A 19820-nucleotide genomic window follows, 5' to 3' on the forward strand; every position below is an offset into this window, starting at 1 on the left:
TGTTCTCTGTATTTATGGGTCTGGTTACTTTTGAATGAGACCAACTCCACCCAGGAGTCAATGTGATGATAACTTGGTCTGGACCTTCCCCACCTCCTTTGAGAAGAGTAGTTTCAAAACCTGTTTCCAATTTGAGTCAGGAAAATGGGAAATGTAGTCAGCTCTCCAATTAGAACTATGGGTGGGGGATAAATGTGATGAAAAATTCACTCCTGCTAAAGTAGTGGTGGACTTGGCCCATGGCCTACTTCTGCCTTATTCTTTCTTGGCCATCTTTTTCCACTGAGACTACCCAGAGGTATGGACTTCCTATTGCTGCATAATAAATTACCACAAACTTAGTGACTTAAAACAACAGAAATTCACTTTCTCAGTTTCCATGGTTCAAGAATCTGGGTATGGGTTGACCGGTTCCTCTGTTCAAGGTTTTATTGACCTGAAGTTAAAGTGTTGCCTAGGGTTGTGATTCTCATCTGAGGCTTAGATCCTTTGCCAGCTCACTGGTTGTGGGCAGAATTTATTTCCTTGTGGTTATAGGACTGAGGTCCCCTTCTTTTCGCTGTTGACTAGAACTTCTTTAGAGTCCACTCATGGTTTCTGGACACATGGCCCCATGTGCTCCTCTGATTAAGTCAGGCTCACCCAGGGTAACCTCCTTTTGATGAACTCAAAGTCACCAGAAGAGGGGATAACCTAGGGATTTTGTTGCCATCTTACCCAGTGTGGGTCCATAGCAGGGGTAGCTCTGGTCTTCACTGCTTCTGTGTCTTGTTTTTAATTTGGGAATTGATACCTAGCAAGTATTTAAGAAAACAATTGTTAATATAATTAGTGATAGTCACTGGACATCTGATCAGGTTGGGAAGGTTCATCAGCCCTTGGTTCTGCAGTTAAAACTGGTATTCAACCTATATAAATCGTAGCTATCACTTAGCAGCTCTCATTCTTCCATTGCAGTAAGGGAAGGCTGGTGGCTTTGCTGTATGGACATACAGAAGAGATCTGGGTCCTAACTCTCTCTTAGGTAGACTTTCAACCAATTCTTTTCTATGCTCCACCTACACTTTCAATTCCAAAAGTACTTGGTACAAACAATTCCTGAAACTTTGGGGAATTCTGTGATGTGTTTCAGGTTCTCCTTGGAGGAAGAGATTTCTAGAGTTAATTAACACTAATACATCTGCTTTTTAAATTCCAATATTTTGTTCCTGTTGTCTTCTATTTTCTTACTGATGCTTCATTGGAGTTTGGGGAGGAAGAGAATCTAAGAGTGTACTCCATGTATCATCTTTAATCAAAGCCTATTAATTTCATTCTTAGAATATCAGGAACCCATGAGTGACAGAAAGACAGCACAATAAGGGTGCTTGGGTAGCTTGGTTGAGTATCCGACTCTTGGTTTCGGGGTGGGGCATGATCTCAGGGTCGTGCTATCAAACCCCACATCTGGTTCCACATTCAGCAGGATTCTGCTTGGGATTCTCTCTCCCTCTCCCTCTGCCTCTGCCCTCCCCCCTCTTCTCTTTCTCTCTCACTAAAAAATAAATAAATCTTAAAAAAAAAAAGGGTAGCACAATACAAAGAGAGAATGTGGTGACCCAGCTTTGATATGAACTAGCTGCACGACCTTGAGTAAATCATTGGTTCTTGTTGAGTTTTACTTTCTGTGAAGTAAGGCATTGGATTAGATAAACGTGAAAGCCTCATCAATGATTCTACATGATATCTCAATTTCCCACAATTTTTTAAAAAGATTTTATTTATTTATTTGACAGAGAGAGAGAGTAAGTATAAGCAGGGGGACCAGCAGGCAGAGAGAGAAGCAGGCTCCCCACTGAGCAGAGACCCTGACATGGGGCTCGATCCCAGGACCCTGGGATCATGACCTGAGCCAAAGGCAGATGCTTAACTGACTGAGCCACCCAGATGCCCCTCAATTTCCCAATATTCTGAGTTGATCACACCAACTCCATTTTCTTAGCATATTGGATTAAAAAATTTTTGGTAGAAAAATACCATCTTACTTAGCGTTCTACCCCAGTGCACACAAGGGTCAGAGTAGGTTTCTGACCATGGTGCCCAAATCCTTAGGTTCATCCCCAGACAGAAAGTCCTAGCAGTTCTGCTACATTGAAGTATATGCCATCTTTTGGGATGATAATATTTATTAGGAAGCCAACAGTTAGTTAACCATGGCTCTATGTGCTTTGTGATTCCCAAGGCTTTTTCCTGGCTCCACTTTGGAAAAGTCATTAGGAAGAATTCTAAAATAGAGCCATTTAGGCAAGTCTCCTTAGAGCATAGTGCATAATGTAGGTTGTCTCCTTGGAACATAAACTCTTTGAGTAAAGCATAATGATGGTCCACTCTGGTCAGACTCCCCATGCCAGGGTTGATGACTGGACTTGTCCTGATGAGGTTGACAGAAATACTTATTCTCAGATCTAACTGTTGCAATCTGGCAAATGAGACTATTTATTGTCTTATATATACCCTACAAAGACCTTTTAGAATAAATAGTATATTAAAAACATTGTTTTGAACTCCTTGGGAGAAAAGTGAATTATTTGTTTCATTGTGTATCTGACTCTTATATATGTATGTATACACACATATATGAATCAGACCCCTCTGTACATATCTGGTGACCTACCAAGTGTCAATGTGCCTGAATGTCCCCTCCAACCAAAGGGAGAAGAGAGGAAGTAAAAGGGGTTTCTTTTATGTCATCCGGCTCCTCCCAAGATTCATAAGAAACAGGAGAAGCCAGCGGGGCTGGAGCAAGATGGCGGAGGAGTAGGAGACCTGGATTTCGTCTCCTCTCAGGAATTCAGCTGGATAGGGATCAAACCATTCTGAACACCTACAAACTCAACAGGAGATCGAAGAAAAGAAGAGCAACAACTCTCTCATCAGAAAAGCGACCACTTTCTGGAAGGTAGGACGTGTGGAGAAGTGAATCCGAGGCGATATTCGGGAGGATAGATGGCGGGGGAGGGGCCTCCGGCGGCCGCTTCTGGCAAGTGATAGAGCCGCGGAGCACAAAATCGGAACTTTTAAAAGTCTGCTCCGCCGAGGGACGTCACTCTGGTGGCTAAGCGGGGGGTGGAACCCTCCGGGACAGTGTGGTCTCAGGACCCTCGGGGTCACAGAAAGACCGGGGGTGCCTGAGTGTGGCAGAGCTCCCAGGTATCGGAGCAGGGAAGCCGGCTGCAGAGGCGGAGCCCAGGCACGGGCTCTCAGCTCGGGGTTGCCATAAACCGTGATCCGCGGCACAGTCGGGCCCCTGCTCCTCCAGCAGGGACCCAACAAACGGCAGATCCGGGGAGACTCTCCTTCTTCCCCCAGGAGGAGAGGTGTGGGAGTGCACGGCAGGGATCTGCTGGGTTTGGAGACTCCACCCGGGGTCGGGTGCCAGAGATAGAAACGCGCGGTCACAGGCCGGGTGAGCACGGAGTGCAGCCGGAGACCGGGGAGACGGGAGTGACTGACGGCTTTTCTCTGGGGGCTCACTGAGAAGCGGGGCCCCGAATTCTCGGCTCCTCCGGGGTGGACATTGGGAGGCCGCCATTTTCACTCTCCGCCTCCAAAGCTGTACGGAAAGCTCGCAGGGAACAAAAGCCCGGAGAGCAAACCCGAGCAGATTACTTAGCCGGGAGGGGGCAAGGGCGGGGCAATTCCGCCTCTGGCAGAGACATTTGGAAACCACGGCAACAGGCCCCTCCCCAGAAGATCGGCGAGAACAGCCAGCCAAGACCAAGTTTACCGATCAATGAGAATGGCAGAACTCCAGCGCTAGGGGAATACTGCACATAGAATTCATGGCTTTTTTACCATGATTCTTTAGTCTTTCAAAGTTAATTTTTTTTTAACTGTCTTTTTTCTTTTTTTTGAATTTTTCTCTTTCCCTTTTTCAACCAACATCTTATCAATCCCTTTTTTAAAAAAAAACATTTTTATTTTTCAGTTTTAGAGTCATATTCTATCCCTTCATAGTAGTTACCCGTATTTTTGGCTTATATATATAAGTTGTTCTCTCTTTAAAATTTTGAGATAGTTTCTTCTAACAGATTAAAATATACCCTAAATCTCTAGTATATGGTGCTTTCTACTCCCCTGCCTGATCACATTCTCTCCCTTTTTTTTTCTTTTTTCTTTTTTTAAATCTTCTTCTTTCTTTTTTCAAACAACTTCTTATCAATTCCTTTTATAAAATTTTTTAAAATTTCCATCTTTACAGTCATATTCCATCCCTTCATCATATCAACCCTTATTTTTGTACATATATAAGTTTTTCTTTCTTTAAAATTTTGGGAGGCACTTTCTTCTAAAAGACCAAAATACACCCCAAATCTAGTGTGTGGCACTGATCTATATACCAGCCTGATCATATTTGATCACATTCTGGGTTTTTTTTGTTGTTGCTGTTTTGTTTTGTTTGTTTTTGTTTTTATCTTTATCTTTTTCTTTCTTTTTTCTTTTTCTTTTTCTTTTTTCTCTCTTTCCATTTCTTGTTCCACTCCTTCAGGTCTTTTCTGATTTGGTTAGAGTATCTTTTCTGGGGACGTTGTTACTCTGCTAGCATTTTGTTCTCTCATTAATCTATTCTCCTCTACACAAAATGACAAGACAGAAAAAATCACCTCAACAAAAAGAACAAAAGGTAGTACCGACTGCCAGGGACCTACTGAATATGGACATTAGTACGATGTCAGATCTAGAGTTCAGAATCATCACTTTAAAGATACTAGCTGGGCTTGAAAAAAATATGGAAGTTATTAGAGAAACCCTATCTGGAGAAGTAAAAGAACTAAAATCCAACCAAGTATAAATCAAAAAGGCTATTCATGAGGTGCAATCAAAAATGGGGGCGCTAACTGCTAGAATAAATGAGGCAGAAGAGAGAATCAGTAATATAGAAGATGAAATGATGGAAAATAAAGAAGCCGAGAAAAAGAGAGATAAACAACTACTGGATCACGAGGGCAGAATTCGAGAGATAAGCGATACCATAAGACAAAACAACATTAGAATAATTGGGATCCCAGAAGAAGAAGAAAGAGAGAGAGGGGCAGAAGGTATAATGGAGCAAATTATAGCAGAGAACTTCCCTAATTTGGGGAAGGAAACAGGCATCAAAATCCAGGAAGCACAGAGAACCCCTCTCAAAATCAATAAAAATAGGTCAACACCCCGACATCTAATAGTAAAACTTAAGAGTCTCACAGACAGAGAAAATCCTGAAAGCAGCTCGGGAGAAGAGATATGTAACCTACAAGGGTAAAAACATTAGATTGGCAACAGACCTATCCACAGAGACCTGGCAGGCCAGAAAGGACTGGCAGGATATATTCAGAGCACTAAATGAGAAAAATATGCAGCCAAGAATACTCTATCCAGCTAGGCTGTCATTGAAAATAGAAGGAGAGATAAAAAGCTTCCAGGACAAACAAAAACTAAAGGAATTTGCAAACACAAAACCAGCCCTACAGGAAATCTTGAAAGGGGTCCTCTAAGCAAAGAGAGAGCCTAAAAGCAACATAGACTAGAAAGGAACACAGACAATATACGGTAACAGTCACCTTACAGGCAATACAATGGCACTAAATTCCTATCTTTCAATAGTTACCCTGAATGTAAATGGGCTCAATGCCCCAATCAAGAGACACAGGCTATCAGACTGGATTAAAAAACAAGACCCATCGATATGTATGCTGTCATTTTAGAACCAAAGACAGCCCGAGATTGAAAGTGAGGGGGTGGAAAACCATTTACCATGCTAATGGACACCAAAAGAAAGCTGGGGTGGCAATTCTTATATCAGACAAATTAGATTTTAAACCAAAGACTGTAATAAGAGATGAGGAAGGACATTATATCCTACTTAAAGGGTCTATCCAACAAGAAGATCTAACAATTGTAAATATCTATGCCCCTAACATGGGAGCAGCCAATTATATAAGGGAATTAATAACAAAAGCAAAGAAACACATCGACAACAATACAATAATAGTGGGGGACTTTAACACCCCCCTCACTGAAATGGACAGATCGTCTAAGCAAAAGATCAACAAGGAAATAAAGACTTTAAATGACACACTGGACCAAATGGACTTCACAGACATATTCAGAACATTCCACCCCAAAGCAACGGAATACACATTCTTCTCTAGTGCCCATGGAACATTCTCCAGAATAGATCACATCCTAGGTCATAAATCAGGTCTCAACCAGTACCAAAAGATTGGGATCATTCCCTGCCTATTTTCAAACCACAATGCTTTGAAACTAGAACTCAATCACAAGAGGAAAGTCAGAAAGAACTCAAATACATGGAGGCTAAAGAGCATCCTACTGAAGAATGAATGGGTCAACAAGGAAATTAAAGAAGAATTAAAAAAAATACATGGAAACCAATGAAAATGAAAACACAACTATTCAAAATGTTTGGGATACAGCAAAGGCAGTCCTAAGAGGAAAGTATATAGCAATACAAGCCTTTCTCAAGAAACAAGAAAGGTCTCAAGTACACAACCTAACCCTCCACCTAAAGGAGCTGGAGAAAGAACAGCAAATAAAGCCTAAACCCAGCAGGAGAAGAGAAATAATAAAGATCAGAGCAGAAATCAATGAAATAGAAACTAAAAGAATAGTAGAACAGATCAACGAAACTAGTAGCTGGTTCTTTGAAAGAATTAAGAAGATTGATAAACCCCTGGCCAGACTTATCAAAAAGAGAAGAGAAATGACCCAAATCAACAAAATCATGAATGAAAGAGGAGAGATCACAACCAACACCAAAGAAATACAAACAATTACAAGAACATATTATGAGCAACTCTATGCCAGCAAATTAGATAACCTGGAAGAAATGGAGGCATTCCTAGAGATGTATCAACTACCAAAACTGAACCAGGATGAAATAGAAAACCTGAACAGACCTATAACCACTAAGGAAATTGAAGCAGTCATCAAAAATCTCCCAAAAAACAAAAGCCCAGGGCCAGATGGCTTCCCAGGGGAATTCGACCAAACATTTCAAGAAGAATTAATACCTATTCTTCTGAAACTGTTCCAAAAAATAGAAATGGAAGGAAAACTTCCAAACTCATTTTCTGAGGCCACCATTACCTTGATCCCAAAACCAGACAAAGACCCCATCAAAAAGGAGAATTACAGACCAATATCCCTGATGAACATGGATGCAAAAATTCTCACCAAAATACTAGCCAATAGGATCCAACAGTACATTAAAAGGATTATTCACCACGACCAAGTGGGATTTATCCCTGGGCTGCAAGGTTGGTTCAACATCCGCAAATCAATCAATGTGATACAATACATTAACAAAAGAAAGAACAAGAATCATATGATCCACTCAATAGATGCAGAAAAAGCTTTTGACAAAGTACAGCATCCTTTCTTGATCAAAACTCTTCAGAGTATAGGGATAGAGGGTACATACCTCAATATCATAAAAGCCATCTATGAAAAACCTACAGCGCATATCATTCTCAATGGGGAAAAACTGAGAGCTTTCCCCCTAAGGTCAGGAACATGGCAGGGATGTCCACCACTGCTATTCAACATAGTATTGGAAGTCCTAGCCACAGCAATCAGACAACAAAAAGAAATCAAAGGCATCCAAATTGGCAAAGAAGAATTCAAACTCTCACTGTTTGCAGATGATATGATACTTTATGTGGAAAACCCAAAAGACTCCACCCCAAAACTGCTAGAACTCATACAGGAATTCAGTAAAGTGGCAGGATATAAAATCAATGCACAGAAGTCAGTGGCATTCCTATACACCAACAACAAGACAGAAGAAAGAGAAATTAAGGAGTCGATCCCATTTACAATTGCACCCAAAACCATAAGATACCTAGGCATAAATCTAACCAAAGAGACAAAGGATCTGTACTCAGAAAACTATAAAATACTCATGAAAGAAATTGAGGAAGACACAAAGCAATGGAAAAACGTTCCATGCTCATGGATTGGAAGAACAAATATTGTGAAGATGTCAATGCTACCTAGAGCAATCTACACATTCAATGCAATCCCCATCAAAATACCATCCACTTTTTTCAAAGAAATGGAACAAATACTCCTAAAATTTGTATGGAACCAGAAAAGACCCCGCATAGCCAGAGGAATGTTGAAAAAGAAAAGCAAAGCCAGCGGCATCACAATTTCGGACTTCCAGCTCTATTACAAAGCTGTCATCATCAAGACAGCATGGTACTGGCACAAAAACAGACACATAGATCAATGGAACAGAATAGAGAGCCCAGAAATGGACCCTCCACTCTATGGTCAACTCATCTTTGACAAAGCAGGAAAGAATGTCCAATGGAACAAAGACAGTCTCTTCAACAAATGGTGTTGGGAATATTGGACAGCCACATGCAGAAGAATGAAACTGGACCATTTCCTTACACCACACACAAGAATAGACTCAAAATGGTTGAAAGACCTCAATGTGAGACAGGAGTCCATCAAAATCCTAAAGGAGAACACAGGCAGCAACCTCTTTGACCTCAGCCAAAGCAACTTCTTCCTAGAAACATCGCCAAAGGCAAGGGAAGCAAGGGCAAAAATGAACTATTGGGACTTCATCAAGATAAAAAGCTTTTGCAAAGCAAAGGAAACGGTCAATAAAACCAAAAGACAACCGACAGAATGGGAGAAGATATTTGCAAATGACATATCAGATAAAGGGCTAGTATCCAAAATCTATAAAGAACTCATCAAACTCAATACCCAAAGAACAAAGAATCTAATCAAGAAATGGGAAGAAGACATGAACAGACATTTTTCCAAAGAAGACATCCAAATGGCCAACAGACACATGAAAAAGTGCTCAATATCGCTCGGCATCAGGGAAATCCAAATGAAAACCTCAATGAGATACCACCTCACACCAGTCAGAATGGCTAAAATGAACAAGTCAGGAAACGACAGATGTTGGCGGGGGTGCGGAGAAAGGGGAACCCTCCTACACTGTTGGTGGGAATGCAAGCTGGTGCAGCCACTCTGGAAAACTGTATGGAGGTTCCTCAAAAAGTTGAAAATAGAGCTACCATATGATCCAGCAATTGCACTACTGTGTATTTACCCCAAAGATACAAAAGTAGGGATCCGAAGGGGTTCGTGCACCCCGATGTTTATAGCAGCAATGTCCACAATAGCCAAACTGTGGAAAGAGCCAAGATGTCCATCGACAGATGAATGGATAAAGAAGAAGTGGTATATATATACAATGGAATATTATGCAGCCACCAAAAGGAATGAGATCTTGCCATTTGCAATGACGTGGATGGAACTGGAGGGTATTATGTTGAGTGAAATAAGTCAAACAGAGAAAGACATGTATCATATGATCTCACTGATATGAGGAATTCTTAATTGCAGGAAACAAACTGAGGGTTGCTGGAGTGGGGGGTGGGGTGGGAGGGATGGCGTGACTGGGTGATAGACACTGGGGAGGGTATGTGCTCTGGTAAGTGCTGTGAATTGTGGAAGACTGTTGAATCTCAGATCTGTACCTCTGAAACAAATAATGCAATATATGTTAAGGAAAAAAAAAGAAGAAGAAGAAGGTAGCGGGAGGGGAAGAATGAAGCAGGGGAAATCGGAGGGGTAGACGAACCATGAGAGACGATGGATTTTGAAAAACAAACTGAGGGTTCTAGAGGGGAGGGGGGTGGGAGGATGGGTTAGCCTGGTGGTGGGTATTGAGGAGGGCACATTCTGCATGGAGCACCGGGTGTTATGCACAAACAATGAATCATGGAACACTTCATCTAAAACTAATGATGTAATGTATGGGGATTAACATAAGAATAAAAAATTAAAAAAAAAAAAAAAAAGAAACAGGAGAAGCCATTTTTGCAAGAGATCTAGGGAGACCTGGCAGGGAAGCAGTGCTGCTGGAGTACCCAGGTAGTGAAGTAGGCCACACCTTGTGGGAGCAACTATGGCCCTTACTTTCTGTTGAAGCAGGGCATAGCTCTGGCATGCTGGAAGACCCCTAAGAAAGTCACAATGATGTCCAGTGCCTGGCAGTCAGAGAAGGGGATCAAGAGGAAGAGGAAAGGAGAGACTGCAGTCCCCATGTGGCAGCTGATTAAATCCAAGGTTCCACAAATAAGCTCTAAGGAGAGTCAGAGTTTTTGTTTTTGCTTTTAGCTCAGCAGTTAGGGACAAAAGCCAGTCAGACACAAGGTTGATCATTCTTGGGGCTTCTGTGAACATTCCATTAAAGCTAATTGTGGTAACCTGTGGTTATGTTATATTCTGTGGCAAAGGGGATTATAGTTGCAGATGACATTAAGGTTGTTAATCAGCTGACCTTACAATAGCAAGATTAGCCTGGATTATCTGAGTGAATCCAATCTCATCATATGAACTCTTTATAGAGGAAGAAGGAGGATGAGTGGGCTCGAGGGATGTCACATGAGGAGAACTCGAGGTGCCATTGCTGACTTTGATGATATAGGAAGGGGGCCATGAGCCAAGGAATATGGCAGCTTCTAGAAGCTGGGAACAGCCTTCAGTTTTCGGATAGCCAGAAAATGGGACTTCAGTCCTATAACTTCAAGGAACTGAATTCTGCCAACAACCCAAGTGGGCAGGAAGCTGATGCTCTCCTGTAAACCAGGGACTCCAGAAAGACGTGCAGCCTACTGATACCTGGATTTTTGCATGGTGAGACACCTGCCAGACTGTGATCTACAGAACTGTTAGATAACAAATTTGTGTTGCTTTAAGTTAGTAAATTTGTGGTAATCTGTGATGGCAGCAAAAGAAAACTATTATGATAATCAAAACGCAGAGGCCCAAACAGTCCATTCTCTGTACATCTTTAAACATTATTTTTTTCAGAGCTGCCTCCCAATCTAAGACCTCTTCCTCTATTTCTATTCTCTTATTCAAACATGACCTTAAAAATGTATTTCTCTTATGGTTTCTAGCTTTCATTCAGTATTTGCTGGAAATTTGACTCAATATATTATCTTCATACATTAGCTAAAAGTTTTCTACCAACTGATATCTTGGCATTGTTTTGTTTGTTTGTTTGTTTACGCCTTTAAAAGACTGTGCTAACTCCCTATACCAGGTTTAAAAACTAAACCTGGTGGAAGAGGGGCGACTAACTTGAAAAAATGTACAATATCAAGTAACCACGGAAGTGTATACAAATAATGAGTTGTTTTGACCTGTCAGACAGCAAACTTAAATGATGTATCATATGATGTATTGATGAGCGTGAAGAGAAACATGTGATTTTACACATTGCTAAGAGGGTGTGTAAATCTACAAAGTCTCCTGGAAAGGAAATGCGACAGTATTTTCATAAATAAAAATGTGAGTTCCCTTGGACCCAGAGATGTGCACAAAGGTAAAGATGTCTATTCTGGCATTGTTTGAGATTGTGTAAAATTGGAAAATAAATGGCTAATGTAGCACATATAATAACATTGGGAGGAGAGGGGGAGTGGGGACATCTGATCACTTCTGTATTGTTGAATGTTTTACAGTGAGGATCTGACCATGATCTCTAAAGTAATTTAAAAAAGGAAGACCCCACCTCTGAATGAATGAATTAATGAATGAATAAATAAAAAGGAAAGACCACATTGAGGTTTTTCCCAGGAGAAATACAGGTCTACTACTTTTCAAAATAGAAATGAAACCAGCCTGTTGTCAAAACCCAAAAAGTTCAGGCAGCAGGTGGGTAATTTAGTCATGGAGCTGGCTGTTTAGTTATTTGGATAATTGAATTTAAGCCATCATGGATAATGTAATCCAGTTTAATTTGCAAAAATGTCAGGCCTGGAGACAGATCAGAAGGAAAACATTTGGTGATGGCAGAAACGTCATTGGAGAGACTTGCTTTGTGTTATAAGCTACCTTAAGAACCGAACCTTTCCCAGTATAAGGGCCTAGATTGAAAAGATTTGATTAGAAACCTCGGCAATCTGGTGTGTGTCATTAATGTTAGTGTTACATAATGCATCTTCCTAATTTATTTATGAAATGTTTGATTTAGTAGTCCATTTGCCCTTTGTCAAAAGCATTTGGGAATGCCTTCATATTCAATTTGTTTACTTGAATAATAATTTGATTTGGGTTTTCCCATTTGGCAAGTTTATTCTGATCTCAGGAACATCTATAATGAGACCACATGGTTGATTCCTATTGTTCTGGAAATTTTGGTCTTCATTTCAAATGTCACATGCAGCGAACCACCCATCATTTTCCAGCCAAAACATGTGCTTGTTGTTTTTGAAAAAGGGACTGTAAGTAAAAATGGCATTTCCTCCATTTATTCTTTGGATCTCCAGCCAAACACCTTTCTGCTTTTCCTGTTCTTGGTTAGTCTCTGTTGTGCCCACTGCTTGTGCCCAGAAGGTTTGGGCATGACTGGTGGGCATGACTGACATTTATTTGCTCAGCGTCTGCTGGAAGAGAAGTCATCATCAAAAAAGGGCTGTAGGGAGAGTCTTAGACAACATGGGAGGAGAGGAGACATTGTGAATAGATGTGGTGGCTAGGACTCAAATTTAGTTTGTTTCAGAGAGACTGATGGGTGTCTGGGTTCTGGATGCACAGACTGAAATACTGGAACAGGTTGGGATACAAGCAGCCCTGCCTGGGGACCTCTTCCATGTGCAATTGCCCTGGTACCCTGTGGGCAAGACTGCAGACCAGCAGTGCTTAGTGGCTCAATGTCAGAGGAATGGGACCTGGTAGGACAGCAGTGCCTTCTAGGACTTTTGAACACATATCAGAACCCCCAGGAGACTCAGAAATACATGGAGAGATTTGCTGAAGTCTTAACGCACGCCAGTGGTTGTCCCGACCTTGTGACACCCATCTGCATTCACTCATGTGCTGCTACTATTCAGTTACACTTGGCCTTTACCACGAACTGTATATTTCTACTCTCTACTGAAACAATCCCTTTTCAGTGGTTTGTTCTGCAACACACCAATATGGCAGAATAGGGATGTGTGTGGTAGAAACCTTGCCATGACTGTAACCTCTGAATCCTCTCTGATCCAGCAGAATCTGGCCCCTGCTGTGCTCATTTGGTGTCCTCAAGTTCATCTCATTATTTAATAGTATTTGTGGGTTATTTTCTAGAGATCATAGAAAGGAACAACAACAAAAAGAACCCAGAGGAAATGATGACTTTTCATATAGAAATATAACTACATGAGAAAAAGTCACCAGAGCCTAGGCTCCTGTTGCCAATAGTGAGTTATGAGTTATAACTGTAGACCTGAGATAGGTTTCTAAAAGTGAATCAGTGAAGGAGTATCACTATCACCAATTCCAAACCCAGGGGAATAGAAGCCTGGAGACTTTTTAAATTTGTCCAGGGAATGTTCTCAATCTACCATCTCTTTCTCCACCTGTGTCCTCTGCCAAATCTGTTTTTCACGATGCATGGCTTTTATTTTATCTGTCTTCCTTTCAACATAGGTTGGAACCTTGATAGTCACAGAGTAGCTATCTTCACAGATGGGGTCTCCGCATGTGTGAGGACACCCTGGTGGGTCATTAAGCCAGGCAGGGGGCATAACCCAGACTGCCCATCTTCAATATCAGCTGGGCTATAGCCTGGGCTCTTTGAAAATCACAGGTTGATGGTGATGTCCTCAGGGATCTAAGTTCCTTACCTTAAGTCTTTGCCAAAGTATTTAGTATGCTTATGTTGTTCTGTAAAGCAGAGATAGAATACTGCTTTTTTTCAGGAAACACAGCCTCAGACTAGCCCCTAATTATCCAAATATTTAATTTACCTTGACCTCAGTGTTTCTAACCTAGAAGACTCTATCTTACACCCAGATTTTTTGTGTGGGATGCTTAAATGAGGTCCAAGATACAAGGCTCCAAAACCTCTCATCTTGGGCCACAGCAGCGACTGATTCAAATGTACTGGTTCTTCATATAAGTGGTAAATGGACCTTAATCATTCACCGCACAGGGTCATGTTTAATGCTAAGCGCACTGATGACATTTTGAATAATGCTGTAATTTCATAATGATCTAGATATAGGTCCTCAAGGAGGAAAAGATGTCAGAGCCCCAAACTCTGCCCTGCAGGGGCTCACAGTCAATGATACAGAGTGTCCATCAGCTGGATCCCACCTTAAACCATTGATTCACCACCTAAGCTGCACTTTGGAATCACCCAAGACATTTTTGCATACTTATGAGAGCCAGGCCACCCTCTAGATCAATTAAATTGGGATCTCTGGGGTGAGACCTGGGCAATTGCTTTTATAACTCCATGGGGGATTCACGTATGGAGTTAAGACTGACAGCCACTGATCTGGTTGCATTGCTTCTCCAAATGTGGTCCGTGGATTGGCAGCATTGGCCTCCCCTGGGAGCTTGTCTGAAATGCAAAATCTTGGTTCTACCCAAGATCTACTGAGTCAGAATCTGCATTTTAACAAGATCCACATGTAGTTCCTATTGTCCCTTTGGACAATCTATTAACAAGGCTTCTCAGATAATAGAGGAATCCATATTTTTTGTCTTTTTTTTTTTTTTTAGATTTTATTTATTTGATAGAGAGGGAAGGAGAGAGAGACACACACACAAACAGGGGGAGTGGGAGAGGGAGAAGCAGACTCCTTGCTGAGCAGGGAGCCCAACAAGGGGCTGGATCTGGGACCATTACCTGAGCCAAAGACAGACACTTAACTGACTGAGTCATCCACACACACCCATATTTTTGGTCTTAATGTGACAGATTAGAGTGAAAGTAACTCCCATATTATCAACACCTTTTAATGTGCTAAAAAAGAACCACTTAAATACTTAAAGTTAAAAATTATACTTGGACTGTAGAGGAGCCTGCCTGATAAATTTGCAGGCAAAATGTGATTCAAAATTGTAGCCAAGACAATATTTACCATAAATGGCAAGCATTGGGCTTTGTTTGGCTTAGTGATGCTCTTAAAAGCCTCTCACACAAATATATAGGACAAAAGGTATGAAAAATTATTTTGTGATTTTTTTTTTAGGGGGGGGTGCAAATTTGTATCCCCCGGGGGAAACATTACTTTTTCAAGGGAGAGGTTGAATATAAAAGGATGATTGAAAACAGTGAATGGAGACTTTGCCACTTGTAGAAACACAAATGCACACAGAGAGGTGACTGTATTTTCAAAGCAGAAGAAAATATTCACACTGTCGGTGGGTGGAATTTACATAGATCTTGATCAAATATGCGTTCTCTATCCTAAGTTTAAGACTTTTGCACAGCACAGAGCCTTTTTACATGGAGTGTTGGTTCCTTGAAATAGCAGAAAAGAGAGGTTAATAGCTGCTGAGAATGAGCACACATGCAAAAAATAAACATTCAGACACGGGGAGGTCTAGGCTGAAGAGAGCAGTTGCCTTCTGTGAGACCTCATTTGCTGGCCACCATGCTGGGTGCTCCACATACAGAGGGCGGTAAGCTGATTGAGCCTTCGAAGGTGAGCTTCTTGCTTGAAGAGTGGAAGTGGACATGAAACCAGACCTCTTTGCTTCTACTTCTATGATGCCAGGTCATTGGGAAGGTCTTGAGTACCTCAGTGAACAGTATAGCCATTTTCCTTGAGGCCCATAATCTACCTTGCCAATTTTCTCTGCCTTTCAAAACATCAGGGTGGTATTTTATCCATTCTCTCCCCTTCTTCTCCTTTCTTTCTTCTTACCTTCTTTGTTGCTCCTTGTTTTGTGGCTTTTTGGCAATCCTCTTTTAGCAATCTGTATCAGAAAAGCTTTTTCCTGGTTACATTGTTCCCAGATTCCATTAATCCTTTGGTGAGTATTTAAGGATGCTTTTCCTATAGGAAATTTCTGTCCACTTGCCTGGCAGCAGAAAAGACGATGTTTCCAAGATTCTTTCTGGCAATTCTGACATGGTTATAGCAACATAAGATCGAGTGTCCCAGTGTTTTATCTACTTAGTACGCTTATTGTCCCAGTGCTGTGATACGAGATTCCATTTGTGTTTTTTCAGAGAAGCCCTGCCTCTAATGTCCTTGGCTAAAAGTCAAGGGCAGCTTGTTCACAGGATATCAGGATTTTAGGTTAAACTCCTTAAGCTGGGCGGGATATACTAAGCTTAACTCATATCTATGTGCAGCTCTGTCCTTCCTGTCTTAGAGGACAGCCAGCTACCCTCAATGCCCATGACTCAATAGGATTCCACGCTCAAGATCACATCCCACCTGACCTGTAGTGATCTCCCACTATGGCTTCTGTCTCTCTACCTAGAATTCAACTCCCACCTTGCTGTTCTCAATACTCTAAAGGCACAAATTGGTCACAGATTAGCTGCAGTGCCCACAGACCTATTCATTTTAATTGAATTAGTGCCCAACATTTAAAGATCAGAAGATTTCACAGAAAAGTCAAATTTTTTTTTTCATTGAAACCCAAGCAAGACAAAAGAGAAGATCTAGTGACTTAGGCCAACCTGGCAGGAATGCTTGTTCCCAAGATGATCCACCCCACCTTCTTCCTACACTCAGTCCATCCTTTGTACCTTGAACCAAAATTGGATAATTCTATCCCAACTTCCTCATTTCTTCTCTTTTCATGTGTGTTAAATCTTTTGTTTAATTCATTAAAATTTTTTTCCATTATCATAGTTATCATTTTGAGAAACTATATTTAGTTCTTTTTCAAATTCTTGACCGTTTTAACCGTTCTTTGTAGTATCTGATTCTTTTTTTCATATGTTTTCATATTTTTAATTCCTTAAAGCATATGAAAAATAGTTATTTTACCCTGTGAGCCTGATGACTCCAATATCTGAAGATGTTGTGATTCTGTGCCTGCCCTGATTTGTCCCTGCTCGCGGCAGCTTGACCTGTGTGATCTCTTTGGGGCTCTGGTTGAAGTTGACTTTCTCCCTAAATGACTTACATCTTTTCCTGCCTACCACCTGGGGCACCCCCAATTTGGGACCACTTTAAGGTTCTTGAGTTTCTTGAACCACAAATGAACTACAACCTGACACAGAGGCGTTCCCGATGGATGTGGTAGGTAGCATGGGGGTCACCTCTACTGGGCTATACTGACATTTGCTTCTCTCTTGAGCTACTGACCCTTGGCCAAGGCTTTGGCGTCTGTTTGTTAACAGTAAATGATGTTCTGTAATCATAGATCAGTGAGTCATTTCAGACCAAAACGTAGCAGCCTATCGGTATTGTTGAGTAACAATATTTGATTTATGATTTGTCCCTGATTTTGGTGGAATCTGGGGAGGAGGGTTGGGTTTCAGTGGTTAAGACTGGTCATGTAGCTAGAATTTATGTATTAGAGACCCCCACCATGAGCAGTTCCTGGTACCAAGTTACCAAGGTGCCTCACCCACCTGGCCTCCCATCCATAAGCGCACATGTACACACGTGCATACACACCAGTTCCTGTTACAACCTGGAGACAAAGCTCTCCTGTGAGACTCAGCCACGGAAGGACAAACAAGCTAAGGCTTGCAGTCTCCGGACCCCTTTCCTTGCACATCCTTCTGCTGCAGCTGCGCTGAATCCCTCCTCATCTGCTCTGTGAATTTCAACTGAATCTTGTGAGTTTTTCCAGCAGTGGGCCTCCCGAGGGGATTGATGTGTAATAAACACACTGGAGGCTCCTCTGGGGCTCCCCACCTTGTTTAGGCTAAGCTTCACTGTCTTTTCCCAGAGCTCCCTGTAGCCGAGGAAGGGAGATCTCAATGTCTTTTTTTTTTTTTTCAATGTCTTTTGTGGTTTGCTGCAAACACACAGGGCTCCTCCCTTCACTCTGCTTCTGGATTCCTCTGAGGACTCCTTACTTCCAATCCAGGTCACAAATGTGTTTTATCCACAATTCTTTTCTTCTTTTCTTTTTTTTCTTAAAGATTTTATTTATTTGAGAGAGAGAGAGCACAAGCAGAAGACTCAATCCCAGGACCCTGAGATCATGACCTGAGTCGAAGGCAGACGCTTAACCAACTGAGCCACCCAGGCTCCCTGCAGAATTATTTTCACAATAGGGGCTTATTCAGTATACCCAATCTTCTAAACTGCCAGAAACAAAAATCTTCAAGTCTATGTGTGTGATACACACACACACAAGGAATGTATGTGTCTGTGTACATCTATACATCTCTGTACACACATGTTTTCATATATGTACAGATGTGTATATCTACACACACAGAAGTGATCATGACTCTCTAACCCACCGTGATCTGGCTTTCAGCCCTTCCACACTGCCCACCCTTGACACTTTGCTGTTAGGAGAGGTGTTGTCTTCTCTTTCCTCCCACTCTGCCTCTTTACACTATATCAAGCGACTACCGGATGCTTGCAGACCACATGTGGCTTACTGCCTATTTTTTAGATAAAGTTTTACAGAAACACAGCCACACCCAGTTGTTTCTGGCTTGTCAATGGCTGCTGTAATAGCAGATTAGAACAGTTTCAACAGAGATCTTCTGGTCCACAAAGCCTAAAATATCTTCTATGTGCCCCTTTATAGAAGGAGAAAGGGCTCTGAAAGGCCTCATAGTTGCATTCTGCATCTCATCTTTTGATGTCTGCTATTATTTGAAATTACATGGTGTTTCAAATAGGAGCATGTCCTGCTTACGGTGAAAAGTTCATGAAGCATCTCATGGGGAATGATGCCGTGGGATGTCTCATACAGGGTGTCAACATATCTACATGGTGAGTGGATGTGTATGAAAGGTTAACAATGACACCTCACTGGGCTCTATTAGGAATTCATGAAGAATAGGAGATTTTCTGCTTCTGGAGAATGGAATTGCTGACCAGCCTGGGACTATTCCAGCACCTCTGACATTAGAAGCATGGAATTAGGGGTGCATGGGTGGCTCAGTTGGTTGGGCGTCTGCCTTCAGCCCAGGTCATGATCTTGGTGTCCTGGGATTGAGTCCTGCGTCAGGCTCCCTGCTCATCGGGGAGTCTGCTTCTCCCTCTCCCTCTGCCCTTCCCACCTGCTCATGCGCATGCTCTCTCTCTTTCTCTCAAATAAATATATAAAATCTTCGGGGGGAAAAAAAAAAAGCAAGGAATTAAAACCACAGTGTCAAGGAGCCAAGCTGGAGGGAGATGGTGAATAAGGCTGTTTCTTGACCAGCCTTGGAGAAACCCATAGAGATCAACCCTACTCTGTGGTCTTACTGCAGCAGGAGCAACAGTGACGGCCAGCAGGGGCCAGGCTGCCAGGCCAGTTGGAGAAGAATTCGCCTGAGTGTGGCCACTGCTTCTGCTCCAAGGGGACCACAGGGCAGGGAGCCCTGGCTAGAAATCACCCCACCTTGAAGACTGGGGGATGGGGGCTGAAGAACTTACAAGGCATACTGTGCTTCTATTTTCTCTGCTGTGCCCCTGAAACCACGTATCTGTTTGGAGAGCTCGGGGGTCAAGAGAGCTTAACCCAGTCACTTGCAGGGGGGAACTAGCAGGGATGTGGATGAGCCTCCTCTACTCAGATAGGCTCCCCTTCAGTCTCTCTGAGGACCTGGGCTGAACAAATTGTTGATCATCCAGGGAAGGTCAGAGCCTGGAGTTTTGAGTTGTACTGCAGGTACGGGGTTAGGAGACTGAATTTCTAAGGGGTTCTGATTAGTGAATGACACCACACCCCAGGACTGAGCTGGCATCGGCTAGGCGGCAGGCAGTGGGCCTTCTGCATTTCACTGATTTGCCCACAGTCTAGGCTGTGTCATCTCATTTACCCATATCCATGGGCCTCACATACCTGGAGCTGCCTGACCCGGGGCCATACGTGGCACA

The sequence above is a fragment of the Neomonachus schauinslandi genome, chromosome 10 (genome assembly GCF_002201575.2).
Source record: "Neomonachus schauinslandi chromosome 10, ASM220157v2, whole genome shotgun sequence".
NCBI lineage: Eukaryota > Metazoa > Chordata > Mammalia > Carnivora > Phocidae > Neomonachus > Neomonachus schauinslandi.